The sequence below is a fragment of the Lissotriton vulgaris genome, chromosome 8 (genome assembly GCF_964263255.1).
Source record: "Lissotriton vulgaris chromosome 8, aLisVul1.2, whole genome shotgun sequence".
NCBI classification, from domain to species: Eukaryota; Metazoa; Chordata; class Amphibia; order Caudata; family Salamandridae; genus Lissotriton; species Lissotriton vulgaris.
In genome coordinates, this window is record NC_141696.1 from 427,931,879 (window position 1) to 427,955,231 (window position 23,353).

Sequence of the window (23,353 nt, forward strand, 5' to 3'; positions counted from 1 at the left end):
GAAAAAAGAAAAGGGTGAAAAATATAATCTAAAAACATAGCTTCATAAAAGAGTTCTAGAAACCTCTCCCAAAAAATAGCCTACTTGTGTACTGAGTAAAAAAGGAAACTCGGTGGATGGAAATGCTTTTTTTATGCATTCCAAAGTATCTCTATATTAAACAATACATCACAGCATGCTTTGGCATTATAGTGAAATGGTGCATCTCATGTTGTAGTCTTTTCATAATTGGCGTAGAAAGACAGAGCACCTCATTCACACCACATCACTTGTTTGTCTTCTATCTCTTTTTTTACTCATGCGCGTGCCAGTCACCCCACAGATCCTTTGAGTAGTGTTTGCAATATACCAGTTTCCTATAACATCCCTGATTTCAATGCATGTAGCCCTGTCTAATAGCCATAACATGTTGCTGGGGAGGGAGGTTTTTTTTTGTATTGCAGCATAGTTTCTGTCTTATCCAGAATCCTGTCACAGGCCACGAAATCATGTATGTACCACAAGGAATTTAGGTAACTTACTAGATAGTTCCAACTATGAAATAAAGAACATGTGCTGTCCAATTTTGGGAGCTTCATCACTAATCACTTCCCACCAAACTATTTCATAGCCGGGCATAACCACACCAGTTGGGGATAAGTGCATGCAGTTAAGGCAACTGGAGGGGTGTCATATTCCGGGTTTATGCAAAGATCTTGTTCAGAGTTATGGAACTTCTGATGAGTTGTAGGTGGATAATCTAAATTGTAACATCAAGTAAAACCACCTTGGTTTTTCGCACCCTCTGCACTACTGCTTCCTAGTATAACTTTCCAGTTTGACCTAGCATCTACAGTGCCTCTGGATAACAATCTATGCTGAATCATGTAGGTATTTGTCATGAGCTTTGGGCACCCAGCTGCCTCAAGAAGCTAATGTAATAAAGGGTTTGTATCTGGCTCATGTGGGCACAATTCCTAACATTATGCCAATGCTCCATTTTGGACCTAGTCAGAGCCTCTTGCATTGCTTCCAGGGACCTGAGTGTGGCATCTTGAAATGGTATTCAATATTTTCCTGATGTCTCCCTCACACTTGAATTATTCTTAACCACTGGCAATTTCTCTGGGCTGCATTTCCTGTCACTGCACAGCATGTCTGTCATCACAGACATGGACCCACCCTATGTAAAACGATTTTGACTTCCCTACCAAAGGTTCTTTTGAATAGGAATACAATGAACACCAGATATTGTTCAGGTAATGTTTGACCTTGACAGTGAGGTTGAACCCTTTTAAACTAAAGATCTATGGGATCCAAATCTGGACATAACAATTTCAAAATGTAGGCTGACTCACTGAAAAGAAAATGACTGGTGTATCTAAATGCTTGAATTAATCTTGATCACCCAGCTGTGGGCAACATGCATGCCACTGTTTGTTTGGTTACAGTGTAATTGCAGACCTCTGGCAATCACCTTATTACCATAAAAAAGATCAAAAGATGTCAATGCTCTCACATTAAAGATCGTAGGATGCTGGTAATCCAAAACACTAGACCAACCAAAGCTACAAACCACATGAAGGCCTCTGACAAATCTCTGGGTGCAATATCAAAGGACATCAGAACCTTGTCTTTACTTTTTGCTTTCTGTAAAGCACTGTGTGTTTTTGTTCAATAATCTAGAATGATCTCATTGTTCATTTTATTTTCCATTGCTTGAATGATACTCTATTCACTAGGTTGATTTGGCTCTGCTGTTGCTTAAATCTCCAGCCAAATTTGACTTTGTTGTGGTGATACCAGTAAAACAAATGCTCTGCCAAATCTATACCACCAGACCAAGGGAATAGGATATTGAATGCATGTCTACCACAGCATTCACTGCAACCTTGGCTGAAGTTTCATTAGCCATTGTCAGTAGCCACAAATTAGACATGTGGAACAGAATGAACGTGATCTGGCCTCTTCTTCATTAAGGAGAAGAGTAAGCTGAGAACTATAAAGTTCAAACAGTAGAAACTCCCTAAAGGGATCCTGTTTGCTGGTTTCTCTTGCCAGGATGCCCTTGGTGAAATTTCGTAGTAGGCCTGTCTCTGTTGGCTTTGGATGTGTCATAGGATTTTTTTTCATCTGCAAAACAAGTGCATTTCAAACTAGGCATTACTGGAGCTCAGAATCAACATAATCTTCAATTGTATTTGATGTTATCCTGTATTGGGGTATCTTTCATAGAATCACATGCCTGAATCAATCCCCGTCGTCCGGATGGGAGCCCCGGTAAAATACAAAAGTAGTGCCATAAGTGATAAATAGGCCAAAAGAGGCCAAAGACTATATCTTAGTAGCCTATCTACGTCCCTATAGGAAAAGGACCAAAGGTCAGCTCCAACCAATCAGCTACCAGCACCCTCTAGTTCTCTTCCAGGTGATCCTCATCAATAGTCATAAGCATTAGAATATTCCCGCCCATGCGCGGGACCCCGGAAACACTAAATTATATGTGCCCCACATATATATACTGATATATATATAAATACACATATATATAAAAACATGCAATAGCAGCCAAATAACATCAGAGCTGAAATATGCTGTGAAGAATTTCCACCATACATGAATAATAAGCATTAGAAACATGAGAAACAACACCAAAGATTGTTTAGAAACTGTTTTAATGCTCAGAAAGCAGTAGAAATTCTCATAACTCACTGAAAGCATAGAAAGCTCCCAGGCTGCATTGCAATCACACAGTCTAAAAAGACTGAAAAGCTAACCTGTAGCTGTATGCAAAAAAACTGACACCGTGCCTTTAAGGCACCCCTGACCCCCTGTATCCCATCATGCCTCAGGGGTGACAGTTAGGTCAGTTGTTCTTTCCGGCTCCTTCAGGAAGGATCCTGGTTACACAGCTCCACTAATTAAGCAAACACAGAAAATTAATTCACTTTGAACAACTTTTTCACTTACTTTGACATTTTACAACTAGTCAAGTAAGGAACTGCTGTTTTAAGTCAGTTTAGTGGGCTTTTACAACTGAAAGTGTCCTTCTTGTGGCAACAAGAAAGCAAAATCAGACAACCACGAAGTTTGTATCCTGTGTCTGCCTGAAGAACATGATCCAGGCCCCTGTCCTCACTGCGAGCACCTGTCAGGAAGAACTCTCAAAGACAGGGAGAGAATTCGCATCTATGGCCTGGCTCATAGGTCATCCAGAGGAAGGTCTCCGGGGAAGAAGGGTTCCAAGAAGACTAAAACATCTTCAAAAGACAGGTATTCCATCCCTTCAGCTTCAGCGTCAGGCTTGGCGCTGAGGAAAGAACCACCGGTGGATCGTTTGGCTTAAAAAATTCCGTCGACGGCAGGCTCGCCGTCGAAAAGAAGAACAGGTACGTCGACGACCTCGAAGGATCCAATTCCGTCGTCGAGACCCCCTCCACTGTCGTAAACCGGGCGACGATCGGCGTTGAGAGATGCGACTCCGCCACCGTCAACCGGGCGACGGTCGGTGGCGAGATCAAAGGCCCCTCCGCCGTCGTCAACCAGGCGACGATCGGCGTCGAGGGAGGTCACTCCTCCACCGTCGTCATCCAGGCGACGACCGGCGCCGAGAAGTGTGACTCCTCCGCCGTCGTCTAAGAAGCGGCGTTCGGCGTCGAGGACCAAGACCCCTCCGCCATCGACAGTAACACGTCGATCGGCGTTGAGGACACAGTCTCCGTCAGTGTCTCGTCGACGCTCGGTGTCGAGGGTGTCCAATACCCCTCCGCCGTCGTCGCACAGGCACTTGACGTCGAGGCAGAAGGCTCTGTCGAAAGCTGGTCATCGCCGTTCGACGTCGAGACAGAGAGCTCCGTCGACGACTGGACACCGTCGTTTGACGTCGAGAGGGAGGGCTCCGTCGACGGCCGGGCATCTCCGTTCGACGTCGAGACAGAGGACTCCGTCGACGGCTGGTCATTGCCGTTCGGCATCGAGACAGAGGACTTCATCGACGGCTGGTCATCGCCGCTCGACGTCGAGAGACCATAGACCCTCACATCGATTCCCGTCGAGGCATTCGAAGTCGAGATTGTTTGACCCGCCGACCCCCCAAAGGCGTTCGGCGGCGAGAGCAGAACGCTCGATGTCGAGACATTCAGAAAGAAACTCTGTGATCATGGTAACGGAGTCAGCTTCTCGTCATTCCACTTCACGGTCGTCTGGCTCCTCAACTGCATCTTAAAGGTCCAGAAGTCCTGTGCGCAGATCTCCTGTGCGTCAGCCAGATCCTTCGGCTGAGCAAGTCAGACTGTCACCTAGATGGTACAAGTCTTTGGACCATTGGCGAGATTCTGGGGCTGCCAAACGTATGCAAGAATATGTCAGCCCACAACACAGGTCTCCTCTTCAGATTCTGGTAGAGGAGATGGACAAGCGTAGTCCTCCCAGGCGCAAATCACCTGTGAGAACACCAACCAGATCTCCCAGAAGATCCCGATCTCCCAGAAGAGAAAAGCCGGTCAGGCCTCGTTCAGAAGATCGGGTCAGATCTCGCTCTCCTAGAAGGGATGAGCGTTCAAAAAGATCGCGGGAGAGGAGGCACAGTGCTCACCGTAGGCGTCGACGAACTCCGTCTACTTCATCTACCTCTTCTACCAGGTCTTCCAAGAGGGATTACTCCCCTACGTTGATGGACAGTCCTACGTCCAGATCCTCCCCAGTGGATGACAATGGCACTTATCTGGATGTCCTGCAAAGAGGAGCTCAGAAGCTGAGCATTGAAATGTCTGTCCCTCAGGTTACAACAACAGTAATTTTTGAGACTTTACACAAAAAAGCTATCTCTCGTCCACTGCTGCCTTTTGTCCCGGGGATTATGGATCCTGTCAAAGAGGTTTTCCTAACTCCAGCGGCTATCAGAGCGGTGCCAGCCCGCATTCAGAAGAAATACAAACCGGCCTCTTCTGACCCGGTTTTTGTAAAATCTGACCCTCCAGCAGACTCGGTAATAGTGGCAGCGGCGAGGAAGACGCATGCAGTTGCCGGTTCCTCCCACCAGACAAGGACAGCAAATCTCAGGACTCCTGGGGTCGCAAGGTTTGCAATTCAGCCGCCTCCACTCTGAAGGTTTCCAGTGCGGCTGCACTTCTGGGTCGATACGACAGAGCCTTATGGGACTCCATGGAAAGGTTCAAATCCAAACTGCCAAAGGAAGACCAGCAGGATTTTGAAGAGATGGTGACAGAAGGATGTCTGGTGGCGAATCAGATGATAAGCACAGCTGCGGATGGTGCAGTGCTTGCGGCGCATTCCTACTCACATGGGGTTTGTGCCAGGAGGTCGGCTTGGTTGCACCTCACAGGTCTGAAGCCGGATGCTCAGCATCGCATCCTTAATCTTCCCTTTTCGGGTTCCTCTCTCTTCGGGGAACATGCTGACGAAGAGATGACCTGTATGAAGACGGAACTAGATACAGTGAAAGCAGTGGGTTTGGAAAAGGAAAAAATAATTCAAACGCCGCTTCAAGACCAACAGGGGGAGAGGGGCTCAACAGAGGGTTCAAACCCCTCAGTGGTCCCAAAGTAAGAACCAGGGTAAATCCCAGTTTCGAGGCAAAGCCAACAGAGGTAGAGGTCACCAACAGTCCTCTAACACCACAAGAGGAGGAAAGGCCTGAGCAGTGGCTTCCTCTGGCGCCGTTGCCCACTCCAGTGGGAGGAAGTGCTTCACAACACCTGGCAGAGTGGGTCAGACTCACAAAGGATCAGTGGGTGCTGAATATACTGCGCAATGGATACAGGCTACGTTTCCGTGCGCCTCCGAAGAGCATTCCTCCAAAGAACTCTTGCCCTCACCAGCTAAGCTTGCTTCGAAGAGAGGTGACCGTTCTACTACAAAAAAGAGCTATAGAGGAAATTCCTCCCTCTCAAAGAGAAAAGGGAGTCTACTCCAGATACTTTCTTGTCCCCAAAAAAGATCAGGAGGACAAGTTCAGACCAATACTCGATCTGCGTCTATTGAACAAAGTCATCGTCAAAGAAAAGTTCCGCATGTTAGCGCTTCACCAAATATGCCCACATCTTCAAGCCGGAGATTGGATGTGTTCGGTGGATCTGCAAGATGCGTACTTTCATATCCCAATTGCTCAACAACATCGCAAGTACTTGAGGTTTGTCGTAGGGAACAAACACTACCAGTACAAGGTGCTACCCTTCGGTCTCAAGTCCGCACCACGAGTCTTCACCAAATGCATGGCAGTGGTGGTGGCTTTTCTTCACAAAAAGGGACTCTTCATCTACTCATACCTGGACGACTGGCTCCTAAAAGGCCCATCTCCGGTACAGGTAACGCACGATCTACAACTTTGCCTGCACCAGTTGCACAGACTCGGTCTCCATGTGAACCTGGAGAAGTCAGCCCAGCGGCCTACACAGTCCATCCACTACCTAGGCTCCGTTCTGGACACAAGATTGGGAAAAGCGTTTCCTTCGGAGGGGAGACTTTTTTCCATGAGTCAGAAATGTGGGATTCTGCTAGAGTCTCGGTTTCCAACAGCTTGACAAGTAGCATCCCTGCTGGGTTCCATGACGTCCTGCATTTTTCTCATCCCAATCGCCAGGCTGAGAATGCGTCCTCTGCAGCCGGCTATAGAGGACCAGTGGGACCAAGCGACAAGGCGTTGGGAAGATCGTATCACTCTTTCCCAAGCGACGAAGGATGCCATCAAATGGTGGACTCGAAGGAGGAATGTGCTGGTGGGAGTACCGTTTCACCAACCTCTTCCATCCCAGTCAATAGTGACGGATGCCTCTCTGCAAGGCTGGGGAGCGCACATGGGTCCGCTTCAAATTCAAGGCCAGTGGTCTTCGCAGGAGCAGACATACCACATCAACATGCTGGAACTCAGAGCGGTATTCCTGGCTCTCAAAGCTTTCTTTCCAGTGATCGAGTCCAACTCAGTTCTAGTTCAGACGAACAATACGACCACCATGTTCTATCTGAACAAACAAGGAGGCACACGATCTCGCCCACTCTCTCGAGAGGCTCAGACAATCTGGCATTGGCTTCTCTCTCGAGGCCTCACAGTAGTGGCAGTGCACCTTCCAGGCGAGTTGAACGTAAAAGCAGACGCACTCTGCAGGCACTTCGAAGATCAGCCAGACTGGGTGCTAAACGACGAAGTGGTAGAAGAGCTTTTTCGTTGCTGGGGTCGTCCAACCATAGACTTGATTGCAGACGACGAAAACGCCAAATGCCACGCCTTCGCGTCCAGGTTCCACTGGCCAGGAACACAAGGGAATGCACTCCTGATGGATTGGTTGGGAACATTCGCTTACGCGTTTCCTCCCCTGGCTCTGATTCCGAAGGTAGTGTCCAAGCTCCTCAGGTCGAGCATGGACATGATCCTGATAGCTCCGGATTGGCCACGGCAGTGGTGGTACCCGGATCTTCTACATCTGTCTGTGTGTCCACACAGACGACTTCCTTGCAGGCCGGACCTGTTGAGCAAGATGAACGGGAGGATAATGCATCCCAACCTCCCATCACTGAACCTGACAGCATGGCTCCTGAGGTCCTGCAATATGGACATTTGAACTTGCCTCCCGAATGCATGAACATTTTAAAGGAGGCTAAGAGGCCTTCCACGAGAGCGTCCTATGCGTTCAAGTGGAAAAGGTTCTACATATGGTGTAGGGATTATCACTTAGATCCGACTAAAGGGCAGGAGGAGGTCATCTTGCCATACCTCCTTTCCCTGGAAACTGCTGGTTTGAAATATACTTCTATTGGAGTGCATTTGTCAGCCATAGTAGCATACAGAAAAACACCTGAGCAGATTTCTTTCTTTCAGGTTCCAGTGATCAAGGACTTCCTCCAGGGGTTGAAAAAGGTGTATCCCCCTGTGCGAAATCCTTCTCCTCCATGGGAATTGAACCTGGTTCTATCCAGGTTAATGTCACCTCCTTTCGAGCCCATCCACAAGGCCTCCTTGCAACATCTCTCTTGGAAGGCTGCTTTTTTGGTGGCGATTACCTCAGCGCGCAGAGTAAGCGAGATACAAGCGCTCTGTGCGAAGGAACCATATACTGTTTTCCACCACAATAGAGTAGTCCTAAGGGCTCATCCATCTTTCTTGCCAAAACTCATTTCTGATTTTCATATAAATCAGTCCATTTCTCTCCCTTCGTTTTTTCAAAATCCTACGACCCCAGTCAAGCGGTCACTTCACTCCTTAGATCTTAAGAGAGTGCTCAAGTTCTATTTGGAAAGGACTAAAGGGATTAGGAAAACGAATCAACTGTTTGTGAACTATGGTTCAATGAGGACAGGTTTTCCAGCGGCCAAGAGGTCCATCTCCAGATGGATTGTCTCTTGCATTAAATTGGCCTATCAGCTTGCAGGCAAGCCTTTGTTGGTGTCACCCAAAGCGCATTCAACTAGAGGGAAAGCCGCTACAGTAGCTTTCTTGCATGACATTCCAATGTCGGAAATATGCAAGGCTGCAACCTGGAAATCGGTTCATACCTTTACGATGTATTATTGCCTCGAATCTGATTCCAGGGCCGATACTCAAGTAGGGCAAGCCTCCTTGAGGAATCTGTTTGGGTAGTCTATAGCCTACTCAGACTTGTTGATGAGATTACTGTCTTATCATTCCTTTGCCCGCAGGGAAGAGGAGAGGCTCGCTATTCTATTCTAATGCTTATGACTATTGATGAGGATCCCATGGAAGAGAAGGATTAGTTACTTACCTGTAATCCTAGTTCTCTTCCGGGGGTATCCTCATCAAAGTCATAAGCAACCCTCCCTCCTCCCCGGCCAAAGGATACTCTTTAATAAGGAGATATTGTTAACCTATTTGTTACTGGGTTTGTTTTCAGTCTCCGAAAAGAACAACTGACCTAACTGTCACCCCTGAGGCATGATGGGATACAGGGGGTCAGGGGTGCCTTAAAGGCACGGTGTCAGTTTTTTTGTATACAGCTACAGGTTAGCTTTTCAGTCTTTTTAGACTGTGTGATTGCAATGCAGCCTGGGAGCTTTCTATGCTTTCAGTGAGTTATGAGAATTTCTACTGCTTTCTGAGCATGAAAACAGTTTCTAAACAATCTTTGGTGTTGTTTCCTATGTTTCTAATGCTTATTATTCATGTATGGTGGAAATTCTTCACAGCATATTTCAGCTCTGATGTTATTTGGCTGCTATTGCATGTTTTTATATATATATGTAGTTATATATATATATATATATATGAGTATATATACGTTGGGCACATATAATATAGTGTTTCCGGGGTCCCGCGCATGGGCGGGAATATTCTAATGCTTATGACTTTGATGAGGATACCCCTGGAAGAGAACTAGGATTACAGGTAAGTAACTAATCCAACACTCCCAGCAGAGGCCAGTCCTCAGATTTTCACCACACGTCACTCTGAGTAGCACTCAGGGAGTCTCCCTGAGTGCTACTCAGTTTTTTCTCTTCAGCTTCTTCAAGCAAATATGTCTGACAAAAAAGGCCTCTTCCTCTCCTGCAGGATCTGTGGGAAGAAGAGGGTCCATGTAGACGATCTACATAAAGATTGTCTTTATTGCCTATACACTAAACATGAGGCTAAAGACTGTAAAATCTGCCGTACCTTTCCCAGCAAGACTCTCAGGGATAGAGAGGCAAGATTACTTTTATGGCTCAAGTCTTCTAAAGAACGAATTCCTTCTTCGACTGAGGAAGAGGACCGAACTTCCTCATCTAGTAAGAGGGCTAGATCTCAAGAAAGCTCATCAGGTGAGGGAAGGAAACACCCTAAAACTTCCCAGGATAAGCCTGTCCATAAAGAGAGGATTTCTAAACATTCCTCTGGGCCAACGTTTTCTCCGCCATCTACACCGCTTACAGAGCGTCCTAGATTGTCCTGTAAGTAAAAAACACTTCATAAAATGTGTGTCGACGACGACTATCACTTCATCGGCGATATGTGTTACGTCGTCGACGGCAACTGTTACAACATCAGCTATTTCCTCCTATCTCATCTACAAGGATCACTATTATGACAAGGCCGCCGAAACCCGTCGACGACCCATTGTCGACTAAGATTCCATCACTGAAACCACAGTCAACGACAACATTGTTGACGAAGTCACCATCGACGACAGCACTGTCGACGACGGAGCCATCGACGATGGCACTGTCGACGAGAAGCCCATCGACGACGAGCCCTTCAGACAACGTCGTCGATGACTGCGCCTATCATCATCATCATCACCATCGACGACAGGACCATCAACGAGGAACTTCCTGCAATATTTATTTATTTATTTATTTATTTGAGTTTTATATAGATCTGGCTAGACCCGGAGGTATCAGAGCACTTTACATGAGTATCAGAGTTACAGGTTACATTTGTTCCAAGAGCAAAATCAAACAGGAAAAAAGAAAGCAAAGTTACAGAAATTCGTCAGTGGAGGGGGACGGAAGGGAGAAAAACAGGGAGACTGGGAGAAACTATGCCCATTGTCTGGCTGAGTAGGTGATGGCCGAGGGGATGAACCAGGGCCGATCTCCTCCATAGCTGAACCGAGCAGCTCCACCGGGCATCAGACAAAGTGCTCGGACTCCACTGTCAGGATAATGATCAGGTGCAATCAAAGAATGTCATAATAAAGCGGGAGAGTTGGACAGATAAGATACCGCAGTCCAACAAAATCCAGACGCCATCTTGAGGTTAGGCACTGTCCTGGCTAGACCCTGAGGTATCTGAGCGCTTTACATGAGGACAGGTGAGTTACAAGTTACACCAGTTGCAGGGTTACACAGTACAATGGCATATAAAAGCTAATGTTACACGGTCGGTGGGAGTGAGAAGAAAGGAGACAGTGGAGAGATGTGGAGAACAGTGCCCAATGTCCGGCTGGGTAGGTGACGGCTGAGGGGGTGAACCAAAGCCGATCTCCTCTATAGCTGTCAAGGCAGCTCCACCGGGCATCTGCCGTATTGCTCGGTCTCCGCGGTCAGGATAATAATCACAGTTCCTCTGAAGATTTCGAGTTTAAACACAGGAGTGTGGGGAGAAGAGACCCGCAGTCCGATCTAACCCCAGTAGTATAAAGGGTCCAAGAATGGGGTAGCTTCCAGGGGATTAAAGCCAAAAAGGCAATCCCTACTGGGGCGTTCCCGGCCGGAGTTGATAATCTGTCAGACATCTTGAAGACATCTTGAAGACATCATGAATGAGAAGATTGCGCTCAGTCATTGTGAAATTAGTGAAAGTGAGTGGTGGAGAGCTGCTCTATAAATCACTGTCCAGTCCACATTACTCCTCGACTGAAGGGCTGCCCCTCCACAGCTCCAAAGCTACAGGTGCAAATTTGAACCCACCTATGCTCCCACGGACTACAGCTGTCTCGGTGGAGTATGATGAGTAGAGGCCAGGTCAGAAGCACAGTGCTTTAATTGTTAGTCACAGCGGCCATCTTAAGGTCAGGCACTGGATGGGGTCTTTTGTATCAGGTCTCTGCAGGCCGCAATCTTGCTATGCAGTGTGAGGGAGCGGCGTTTCTTTTCCAAATCTCATCACAACTTAGCTCACATACTCAACGGGGCATAGATCCTGGGGAAGTGGGGCGAGGAAAACAGAGGCCTGGGTTTGAGGCCAGCTCGCTTGTAGGCCCAATCGTTTGTCTGCGTGGAGGGAGCCAGCGGATCGCTAAAGCTGTTACACGGTTATTTCCTTTCCAACATCCGGGCAAGAAGGACTGGAGCCTTCACATTTTGAGCGTACGTGCAGTGGGGAAGCTGCAGAGAGAGTGCCAGTGGATTTCTCGGGCACTGTGCTGTTGACTGCGTTAATATTTATTGTTATTCATCGTTATTGGATTGAGAGGTGCAGCACAGCTCCCCCATGTTGGTTCACTTCCCAGCACTTCCCAGTGTCCGTTTGCCTCTCGATTGTGCGGTCCCCAGAACGGATCCAGACGCGTAGACAAACCCAGGTCAGTTTTGCAGGCTCCTCCCCCACCAGCCACACTCGTACCTCTCAGTGGGTGTAGGCAGGCGTAGTCAGAACTAGGAGTGTTTCCCCCACCCAACCCAACCCGGAGGGGCAGCCGGCAAGTTTGTTAGTCGGGAAGAGGGCAAGCGGTGGTGATAGGCTCATCTGCTGAAAGAATGTAGTTCGGCAGCTTCACTGGTCGATTCCCTCAGCTCCTTGGGTGCCATCTTAGTGCACTCACCTATGGGGACATCGGAATTCAGTTCTCAGTCAGGCAGGGTCGAAGAGAGGCAATCCTTAGTTTTATGTGAGCTGCCTACATTCCGATTTTTCCGAGAAAATTGGTTTCCCACTGGGGATTGAGCACGGAAATGCACCGCTCTGGAAACTCTTGTGTTGGTTCACAACAAAGCCTCAGCTCCGAGCGGCCATCATGGTCCGGCCACGCCCCCATCAATACTTGTTTTTGAAGCGTCGAGGCCCCCGTTGAGAGTTTCACAGCTCAAGATATTTCAAAGGCCTTTTCAACAACAGCCTTTTCAGAACTAAAGTAAAGTGTTTCCTCTATTGCCATCACATCATTTAGAGGGTTTTGTGAAGGAGGAGCATTATGATGATGAGGGTCCTTACGGCGTTGCTCACAGTCCATCTGAGCTCAAGGTTAAATGCCAAGACGTTGAGGTTAACGATGATTACCAGGAAGGACATTATTACCACAAACAATTTATGTCTCCACGTCATACCTATCAGTATCATCACAGACAGGAACCATGCCATAGAGAAATGGGTTGTCTTCATCCAGCACTTATTCAGAATCTGCAGGCAATGTTGGCGGATTGCCGTCATAGATTTCCTCCGCAGCAAATTCCAACAGAGAACTCACTTCCTCAGGTAGTGGTTCCAGCTCCGGTACCAGAACCTACTATACCGAGTACACCGGTACATGCACCGGGTCCACCTGATACTGCCTCCTTAGATTAAGAAGTTGAGGAAGGTGAATTGCCTAACCAGGCAAATGCTCCAGATCCCTGGGATGATTATATAATCCCGACACCATCTCCGCCTCCGCACTTTCCCTCTGATTTTCCTCCTGAAGACTTCGGAGGCTTTCATAATTTGATGCAAAGGGCAGCCACTAGGTTCCAACTACCTATCACTGTCAAGCAAACAGACTGTTTTTTACATGATTTTAAAGAGGGCACTAGAAAGGTCATACACTCTATTCCTATTATCGATTACATCGGCAGGAGGGTGTAAAAATCATGAAGATGCCAGCATCCATACCGGCTGTACTACTTCGTATGGAGAAAAAAATATTGTGCTCCAGAGGACTGTCCATCTTGCCTTGTAGGACACCTGAGACCGGATCCGGTCATATCTCAGGCTGCACAGAGGCGTTTGAAGAACCCCGCAACACATATTACCACTCCTCCAGACAGAGAGGGACGTCATATGGATATTATGGGGAAGAAATTCTCTTCTATGGCAGCAGCAACAATTAGAGCTGCTAATGCTTTAGCAATCATTGGCCCCTATGATCGTCAGATGGGGTCCAATATGGCTCGATTGATTGATCTCATCCCGGAGGAACAAAGACAGGATTCCCCGTAGTTCTTATTAGAGGGTGAACAAGCTGCCTCTGAAACAATTGATTGTGCGTTAGATATCGCTAACATAAGCTTTCGGCAATTGGCTGGAGCAGCAGTTCTTTGACGCCAGGGGTGGCTTAAAGCTACTACCTTCAGACCTGAGGTTCAGACTAAGATCCTGGACATGGTGTACAATGGGGACTCACTGTTCGGAAAACATATCGATGAGGCTCTTTTAGCAATAAAAAATTACACGGAAACTACAAATTCTTTAGGCGCTCTGCAATATAGACGTATACATTTCACGGGAGCCAGAGGGTGAGGATTCACAACATACCGAGGCGGCTATCGGTCAAATCAACAATATCGACAATACCAGCCTCAATATTGCCAGTCTTGCAACCAATCGCCATACCATCAGTCATCGACGGCTGGTTTCTCTCACCAGGACGGCCATAAGCGAGCGCAGTAACAAGGCTGTGACTCAGCCCGAAAGCAATGAGCTTATCAGGATGCCAGTCAAAATTCCCTCCCTACCCGTGGGCGCTAACATTTCTGCTTATGCACAGCAGTGGCACAAGATCACTTCAGACCGCTGGGTGCTGGACCTAGTCACCAAGGGTCATACACTGGAATTTGTCCAGAAAGCACCTACTACTCCGCCCAGGGGTCCCCCTCCCCTTGTCTTCACTTATTGCGCAAAGAAGTCTTGATCATGCTCCTCAAGGAAGCGATAGAAGAAGTACCATCCACACAGAAAGGAAGAGGTTTCTATTCTTGTCAGGAGAATGGCGACAGTTTCTGGACCTCCACAAACTCAGCAAGTTTCTCAAAAAGCAAACATTCTGGATGGTAACGCTTTCTGATATTCTGGGATGCTTAAACTAAGGGGATTTCATGACTTTTCTGGACATGGAAGACATACTTTCATATCCCTATCCATCCAAAGCATCGAAAATATTTACGATTCACAGCGGCTGGCACCCACTATCAATTCAAGGTGCTCCCATTTGGCTTAAAATCAGCACCACAGATTTTCAGAGTGCATGGCACGGGTAGCAGCAACCTTGCGATCTTGAGGAATCCAAGTTTTCCCATACCTCGAAGCAGGAAGCCAATCTTGCCACAACAGCTTGTCTCCATCTGTTCACTACGCTGGGACTCACTTTGAACAAGGGCAAATCAAACTTGCTCCCAACTCCGGTCATTTTGTTCCTGGACACCGTCTAGTGCAAAGCATTCTTGTCTCTAGACCATCATGTGCGCCTTCAAAAATTAGCGACGAACATTTCAAGAAAGTCAGTTTCTGTTTGAATATTCAAATCGCTCCTAAGGATGTGCTCTTCTGCAATCAACTTGGTTCCTTTGGCACGGCTCAAGTTGAGACATTGTCAAGAGGAGCTACAGAAACAATGGCAACAAGCATTGGGGTCTTTTGAAATGTTATCTGAATAACTGCACAACTGGTGGACGCACTCAATTGGTGGTCCCAAACAGCAAATCTTGCCCAAGGTCTCACCTTTCGGCAAAACATCCCTGACTTCATCTTAACAACAGACGCCTCCATGGAAGGATGAGGAGGTCATCTGCAGAGTTTCAAATCCAGGGAAAGTGGTCTCAGATACAGAAGCAATGCCACATCAACAGTTTGGAACTCCAAGCCATATTTATATCTCGTCAGGCTTTACTTCCAAGGATAGCAGGTTCCTCAGTGCTGGTCCGTACCGAAAATACGACCAGCATGTACTACATAAGCAAACAAGGAGGAACAAGATCTGTGAAGCTTTCCCAAGAAGCGCAGGAGTTTTGGGAATGGACAACGTTCCACCGAATATCCTTGAAGGCCGAGCATGTCAAGGGTCTGCACAATACCCTGGCAGATACACTAAGCAGGTCTCAATCCAGCTGCCACGAATAGGAGTTGGAACAAACTCAGGTGAACAAAATCTTTCTGACGTGGGGCAAACCAGCTCTGGATCTGTTTGCATCTCAGGAGAACAAGATTATGCCAGCAGATTCCCTCAACCGTGGTCAAGGGGGAATGCCCTTTCAATGAGATGGTCCGGGCTTTATGCCTATGCTTTCCCCCCAATTCCAATAATCCCCAGGGTGCTCAGCAAGATGAAACTGGAGGGCTGCCGTCTAATTCAGATTGCACCCCGTTGGCCCAGACAGTATTGGTTCCAGGAGCTTCTTCTGTTGTCACAAGACAGACCCATTTGCCTCCTTCCAACAACAATGATGTTATCACGGAACAAGGATCAGTTGATCCATCTGTATCCACAGTCTCTGCACTTGCACGCATGGCTCCTGATTTCATAGAGTTCAAAGACCTCAATATTTCACAGGACTGTTGGGACATACTGTCTAAGTCACAACATATCGTCTAAAATGGAGAAGATTCTGTTGTTGGTGTGAAACCAATGAGGTCCATCCAGTTCAAGCCTCTGCTGAACAGATTTTACCTTACTTGCTCTCACTGGCCAGGTCTGGCCTCACTTTTTCGTCAATCAAGGTTCACATAGCTGCTCTTTCCAGATACAGGAAATCTCCTCAGCTTCCTTCTTAATGTTCATCTTCTCTTATAAAACAATACATGAGAGGGGTTTTCGCACCTTTCCTTCTGTCTATGCACCTCCTCCAGAGTGGGAAATAAATGTGGTTCTTGCACAACAGATGAGACGACCATTTGAACCAATCCATAAGCAGAGCTTAAATTCCTCACAAGGAAGGTAGCCCTCTATATTTTCATTGGATGTAAAAAGGTGTTTGAAACTTTATCTTCAAAAGATATCAGAAAGACGGATCAACTGTTAGTGGCCTACTGTCAAGGAAAACATGGAACCGCAGTAACAAAAGCCACAATAGCCGGATGGGTCGCATCTGCCATTCAGTTCTGCCATGAGAAAGCCAATAAACCTTTCACAGTGAAGGCTAAAGCACACTCCACCAGAACTGTTGCTGCATCTACATCTTTGTTTGCTGGTGTTACACAGGATAAAATATGCCATGCTGCATCATGGAAGAATGTCCAAACATTCACAAGACACTACTGCCTCCAATCTGCACAAAGGGAGGATGCAGCAGTTGGACAAGCTGTGTTACGCCATCTCTTTCACTAAGGTCCGATCCTTTAGATTTCTTAAAGGCTTGTCTACTATTAGCATACTTTCTTTCTTTACTGTTATATTGGTTACAGTATTTATGTTCCTATGTTTCACAATTTCTATGTTACTATGCTTTAAGATATATTTATATATTATCATGCTTATGTCCGCTGCCTCTTTTTATATGATTATTGTCTTTAATGCTTTGTCATTACAATATTTCAAGATTATGGATGTCTGTTGGGAGTTTAAGAATACATGTCTCCCACCATCCTCTAACGACAGTACAATTAGGGTATGGCTTGCTATTCTGATTCAGGCATTTGAATCTATGAAAGATACCCCAATACTGGATAAGAAAACAAATTACTTACCGGTAACTACAGTTATCCAGTATTGGTATCTTTCATAGATTCACATGCACCTACCCTCCTCCCCGTGGAGTCAGTTCTCAGTGATTTGGGGGATACTTACTTCCCTCTTGTGCTTGGAAAATCTGAGGAGAACTGGCCTCTGCTGAGAGTGTTCTAAAGGGTGCTGGTAGCTGATTGGTTGGAGCTGACTTTTGGTCTTTTTCTTATAAGGACGTAGATAGGCTACTAAGATATAGCCTTTGGCTTCTTTTGGCCGATTTATTACTTACAGAACTACTTTTCTATTTTACCGGGGCTCCCAACCCAACGACAGGGAATGATTCAGGCATGTGAATCTATGAAAGATACCAATACGGGATAACTGTAGTTACAGGTAAGTAACTTGTTTGCTTCTCCCTGAGCTCAGGTTGGACATATTTTGGCTTGGGCCCTTGTAATAAGGAGCTATAAAATACTAGAGAACAATAGAAGCTCCTTGGGCAAGTTGCAGAACTTGCGCTTGAGAAATATTTGCATTTGTGTTAGGATTTTTTGTATGTTTTATTTGTCCATATTTTGATATTGGTGTTTATTGATACAAACTCCCCCCCCCCCCCCCCCCCCCCCCCAAAAAAAAAAACAAAAAAAGAAAACGGTTTATTTGTGGATTAAGTTTGCTCTGTGTAATTACAAATATTCAAATGTCTGTGTTTTTCTAAATATGAGAATGTCATGCCCAAAAACTTTTTGGGATAAAAATTAGTAAATAAATAGTGCTCATAAGAATTTAATTTTGTGATCACTGATTTGAATGAATGTGTGAAGTGATATCAGTATTGGCACTTGTGATGTTTTGTGAGTTTAAATAGGACCTAGTCTTACTGATTAAGGGTATAACCCTGTAAGTTTATACAATAGGATGGTGGAAGGCAGTGCACTGGGCCACTATCTTAATGAATGGAGGGTTTTCGGGTTAAACACTAATATCATGGTTCCCTCTTACCACTGTAGTCTGCAGGTACTTCAGATATGTGCTCCCTTTTGGACTGTGCGCTGCACCATCTCTGTGTGGATGTTTCTGCAGCCCTGGTTAATGAGAGGATTCTCGCAATATTGTGATGGGGTTTGAGGGATGGGATGGAACTTTTTTCCTGTCTGCTGTGAACCATTGGGCATGTTCTTTTGGGAGGTATGAGATGAAAGTATTCCAGATTAAATCAACTGTAGTCCAGTCCTCTCCATGGAGTTCTTTATATCATGTACAGAAGCCATTTCCACCAGGTAATTTGGATCATGTGGACTGAAATAAGTTAAACGGGCAGGTTGGTAAGAGTTCCACAGTGAGGCATTGTTGGAGGGGGAGAATGGGGGGGGGTGCAAACCTCTCATGACTCCTGTCTGGCCCTGTTAATTCTTGGAAGAACCTGCTACACCATTGATGCGCCTCTTTTTATATCAGCCCTTCAACCACCCACCTTTCAGGACACTCCCTGACACAATCACCCACAATAAATGATACAGTGCTATGGAGCAGCTACCAGTCACCTCTTCCTGACAGGTTGGTTTTGCATGTCAGGTTTCCTTGTGTCAAATGCACCATGGTCAAAAGGAGTGTGTGAAATTCTTGAAGTAAGAACGACCAGGTTGAGAAAGGTGAAACTAGTTGTTTATCCATCAATAAGGAAGATCCCACCCAACAGGAACAGCAGCTGGCATCAACTGACACAATTTGCCTCAGGCTAGTTTAAAGGCCTATGACATATGAATGTTCCATTGACATATAAGACCTTCCAAATAACTTGGGAAGGGCTTACAGCAGTAAGTAAGTTACAAGGATCCAATAAACAAGGAAGTACTACCAACATACCAAACATAATAGTACTACCAGAGTACCACACACCTCCCTTCCTGCATAAAACTATTTACTATAAGCATGCAAGCTGAAGACGAAAATCCACCCTACAAAACCTAAAAAAAGTGCTGAGACCAAAACCCGGCCTAAGCATAATCCTTAAATTAAGCAGGACATCTCACAATCCTGCTGGATCATCTGGTGTTATCCATGCCACTCTGCTCTCCATAAATCTCCGATCTAATAGAGTCAGGGGAAGTAGAATAATTTCTTGAGCTTGCACAAGAGTCACTCACAGGCTTTCTTTTAAAAATAGCAACTGTGTGGAGATTCCAAATACGACGATCTTGCGTTCTTACAGCATTGTGAAAAACTTTAATTACTAGCAAAGGTTTCAAAAACTTAGATGGATTTCCAGACACACCAGGACGTTTTACCATTACCCAATCTCCCACTTTAAACTCTGTTTGTTTTCTTTACCGCTTTTCTTTTATCAAAATTTGTTTTCCTGTCAGCAGCTTTTGATTCTTCACTCCTTTGCACCTCACACTCACCACAACTCTTTCCCCTAGATACCTCATACTTGTTCACCCAAGAAGGCTCAAGGCAAGTATTCGGCTTCCTACAACTGAATTATTGAAAGGGAGTTTTCCCAGTTGTGCTATGAGGTATTAACCTGCACTCTTTCCCACTTCTTTCCTCCAGTCTATAGAATTCAATTTTGCCATTGCACTGGTTTCTTTAAGCACACTATTGAATCTTTCAACCATCCCATTAGGTGAGATGATAAAGTGCACACGTTTTGTGAATAATACCTCTTGAAAAACTCCTCCATCTCCTTTGAAACAAGTTGCACACCATTATCAGTCATAATTGTCTCTGGCACTCCTCTAGACATTAACTCCTGCAAACATGTTATGATATGTATTGTGTCAACAGTAGAAGTAAAGAAAACATCAGACCAACGAGAATACATATCCATAATAACTACAATAAACATTTGAAGAGCTTTGCTGTGGACAGATCACAAAATATCCAAAGCAATGGCTTGCCAAGGACATGAAGGACGCCTTCCTATAACCATAGGTTGTATCAGCAGACACTTTGATTTCTCAATCATGGAACACGGAAGACAATCACGCACCATCCGCTCCACCTGCTTGTCCATGCCAGGCCACCAGTAACTCATATGTAATCTTTCTTTGGTTTTTGTTATACCCACATGAGTCTCATGTGCCAACTTGATCAGTTCCTTTTGGAGACTATTTGGAGGAACTAATCTTGTTCCTCGAAACAACAAACTACTTTCAACACCTAGTTCTTCACACAGGCACTAAAAAGGTTTTGTAAGATCAGACCCTGAATTCCTTTTACTCCACCCCTTTCGAATTAAAAACATCACCTCTTTAGATGTGGGGTCAATAGACACTTCCTCAAGCCACCTCTCCTCGGAAATTGTACCATTTTCCAACACAAGTACCCATTCATTTCCTCTTTATATTTCAAGATGAGGGTCTCCTTTAGAGTGAGACGTGATAATGCATCAGTTACCCCGTTGTCTATACCTGGAATATACTTCATGGAAAAACTATATTCTTGTAAACCATTCACCCACTTAATGATTCTACTTGAGATTAAGTCAAGACCCTTCTTATTAAAGATCTCAACCAATGGTTTGTGATCCGTACGAATCTCAAAATCCCTCTTAGCCTTGACCTGGGAAGAAGATCGGTAACCGACGAGCCAGACTGCGTCCCATCTTATTTTGGAGACGACTTTGGTCCACCCCTGAAATTAGGCATTATGCGGAAGGCTTCCTGGCAATAATCAAAATTGATACCTTCCATAAAATATCATGGCTGAAAAACTTAAGGGTATTGCTAGGTGAACTAGGTCTTTCCAACCTTTGGGACAATCCGTCGGGGGAAGTATTCCCAAGTAAAAATACACTAAAAGCGCTATATTGGGAATGGATAGACGTGAGGCTCTGGAGAGGGGTCAAATCTGACTCAACGGGAGGTCGCTTTCTGGAAAGTAAAATGTGTCCTGTACTAGAAAATTACTGGGACAGTATAACTGTTCCTATGGACAGAAAGTTGTTCTTCCAATTAAGATCTGGTTCCCTCCCGTTGAGAGATCTAACAGGCAGGTGGAAGAGTTTGAATACCCAGTGCTGCCCAGCGTGCGGCGCAACCAACGAAAGTGTGGGACACTTCCTACTTGCTTGTAAGGCTTATGCCTCCCCAAGAAGGGTCTGGTTAACCCCTACCTGTAAAAACCTTGGGACATCCAGTGCAGCTGAGGCGCAGAGAATTATTTGTACTACCTCTGAGGAGCCTATTGTCATGGGAATAGCAAAGTACCTGGGGTGGGCTTGGTCCATCAGGCGGAGAGCTCTTTCTCTTTCTCCTAATGTTTCTTGACTACTTTTTAACTTGTATACCTTTTTGTTTTACAATGATTAAGCTTGCGCAACTGTTTTAATGTATTGGATGAAATGCTTTGACTAAGTGTGATGTTTTTATATATATGTATGTTGTGCTTTTATGAGTCTATAACTCGAATAAAGCTTTTCTACGTAACTCATATGTAATCTTTCTTTGGTTTTTGTTATACCCACATGAGTCTCATGTGCCAACTTGATCAGTTCCTTTTGGAGACTATTTGGAGGAACTAATCTTGTTCCTCGAAACAACAAACTACTTTCAACACCTAGTTCTTCACACAGGCACTAAAAAGGTTTTGTAAGATCAGGCCCTGAATTCCTTTTACTCCACCCCTTTCGTATTAAAAACATCACCTCTTTAGATGTGGGGTCAATAGACACTTCCTCAAGCCACCTCTCCTCAGAAATTGTACCATTTTCCAACACAAGTACCCATTCATTTCCTCTTTATATTTCAAGATGAGGGTCTCCTTTAGAGTGAGACGTGATAATGCATCAGTTATCCCGTTGTCTATACCTGGAATATACTTCAAGGAAAAACTATATTCTTGTAAACCATTCACCCACTTAATGATTCTACTTGAGATTAAGTCAAGACCCTTCTTATTAAAGATCTCAACCAATGGTTTGTGATCCGTACGAATCTCAAAATCCACACCCCACAGAAACGTCTTCAATTTCCTAATAGCCCAGTAAACAGCAAGAGATTCCTTCTCTACAACAGAATAACTGGTTTCCGCATCTCTCAAGCTCTGGGACAGAAACATTATAGTCTGCATTCCATTGGGACCATGTTTTTGCAAAACTGCACCCAGGCCTCTTTCACTTGCATCAGTTGTAAGAATAGGCTTGATCTTGGAGTCAAAACATTTAAGGCAAGGTGCAGCATTCAAGCATTCTTTAATGTTGGTAAATTCTTTCTCACACAGCTTCGACCAGACAAAACTAACACCTTTCCTTAAAAGGTTCCTCTTGCAAAAGCTCAAATCCGGAAATCTTTTTTACAAATTTTGAGAAATGTCATTAATTCATCCTTACTAGAAGGGGAGCTCATATTTTGAATAGTGGAAATGAAATAACTCTTGGGTTTAATGCCTTCACCAGTAATATTATGACCAGGATAGTTAATCGAGCTTGAGCAAAATTTGAGTTTTTCTACTTTAATGGTAAGATTACACGCACACAACTTTCCAAGCACCTCTTTCAAATGTGCATCATGTTCAACTTTGTCTTTCCCAAAAATCAGGATGTCATCTTGATATATACTGACACCCTCTATGCCCTTAAGCACATTCTCCATGGCACGCTGGAAAACGGAAGAGGCAGACACCAACCCTAAGGGCATCCTGATCAATCCAAACATTCCAAATGGGGTAATGAACGCTGTGTAATCCCTACAGGATACCTCTAACTCAACTTGATGGTACACAGAGGTGAGGTCGATTGTACTAAAACTTTTGCCCCACCTAACAAAACTAACAACTCAATAATATTCAGAGGAGGATACCTATCTACGATCACATTCTTATTCAGTTGTCTCAGATCAATGCAAAGGCGTAAATCTCCATTGGCAGCAACTACAGGTGCAAGTCATTCTGTTCTGTCCACCTCTTTAATGATTCCATTGCTTTTTAACTTAACAATCTCATTCTGTATGTCCTCTCTAACCGCAATTGGCACATTCCTCAGTTTACAACATACAGGTTGAGAATCTTGCTTCAATCTAATTCTATGTTGATACCCTTTCAAACAACCTAAATCTTACTTAAAGACTTTGGAAAATTCTTTCCTTAAAATGTCCACAAAAACCATGCTCAGAAGACACATCCATTGCACACACACTATCTTTAATCTGTATAGGAGGATCAGAATTGAGGTCAAGAAAAACCCCCAATTCACCTGATGGAGCCAACTCATGATGCTATCTCCTTTTTTTTATACATAATTTCCCCAGAAACCAATCTGTTCTTGTACTCACTCAAACCAATAAAATATCCATGCAACTTTATGGGTTCACCACCATAAGCAAATGGAGTAATGTCAGGTTTCTTTAGCA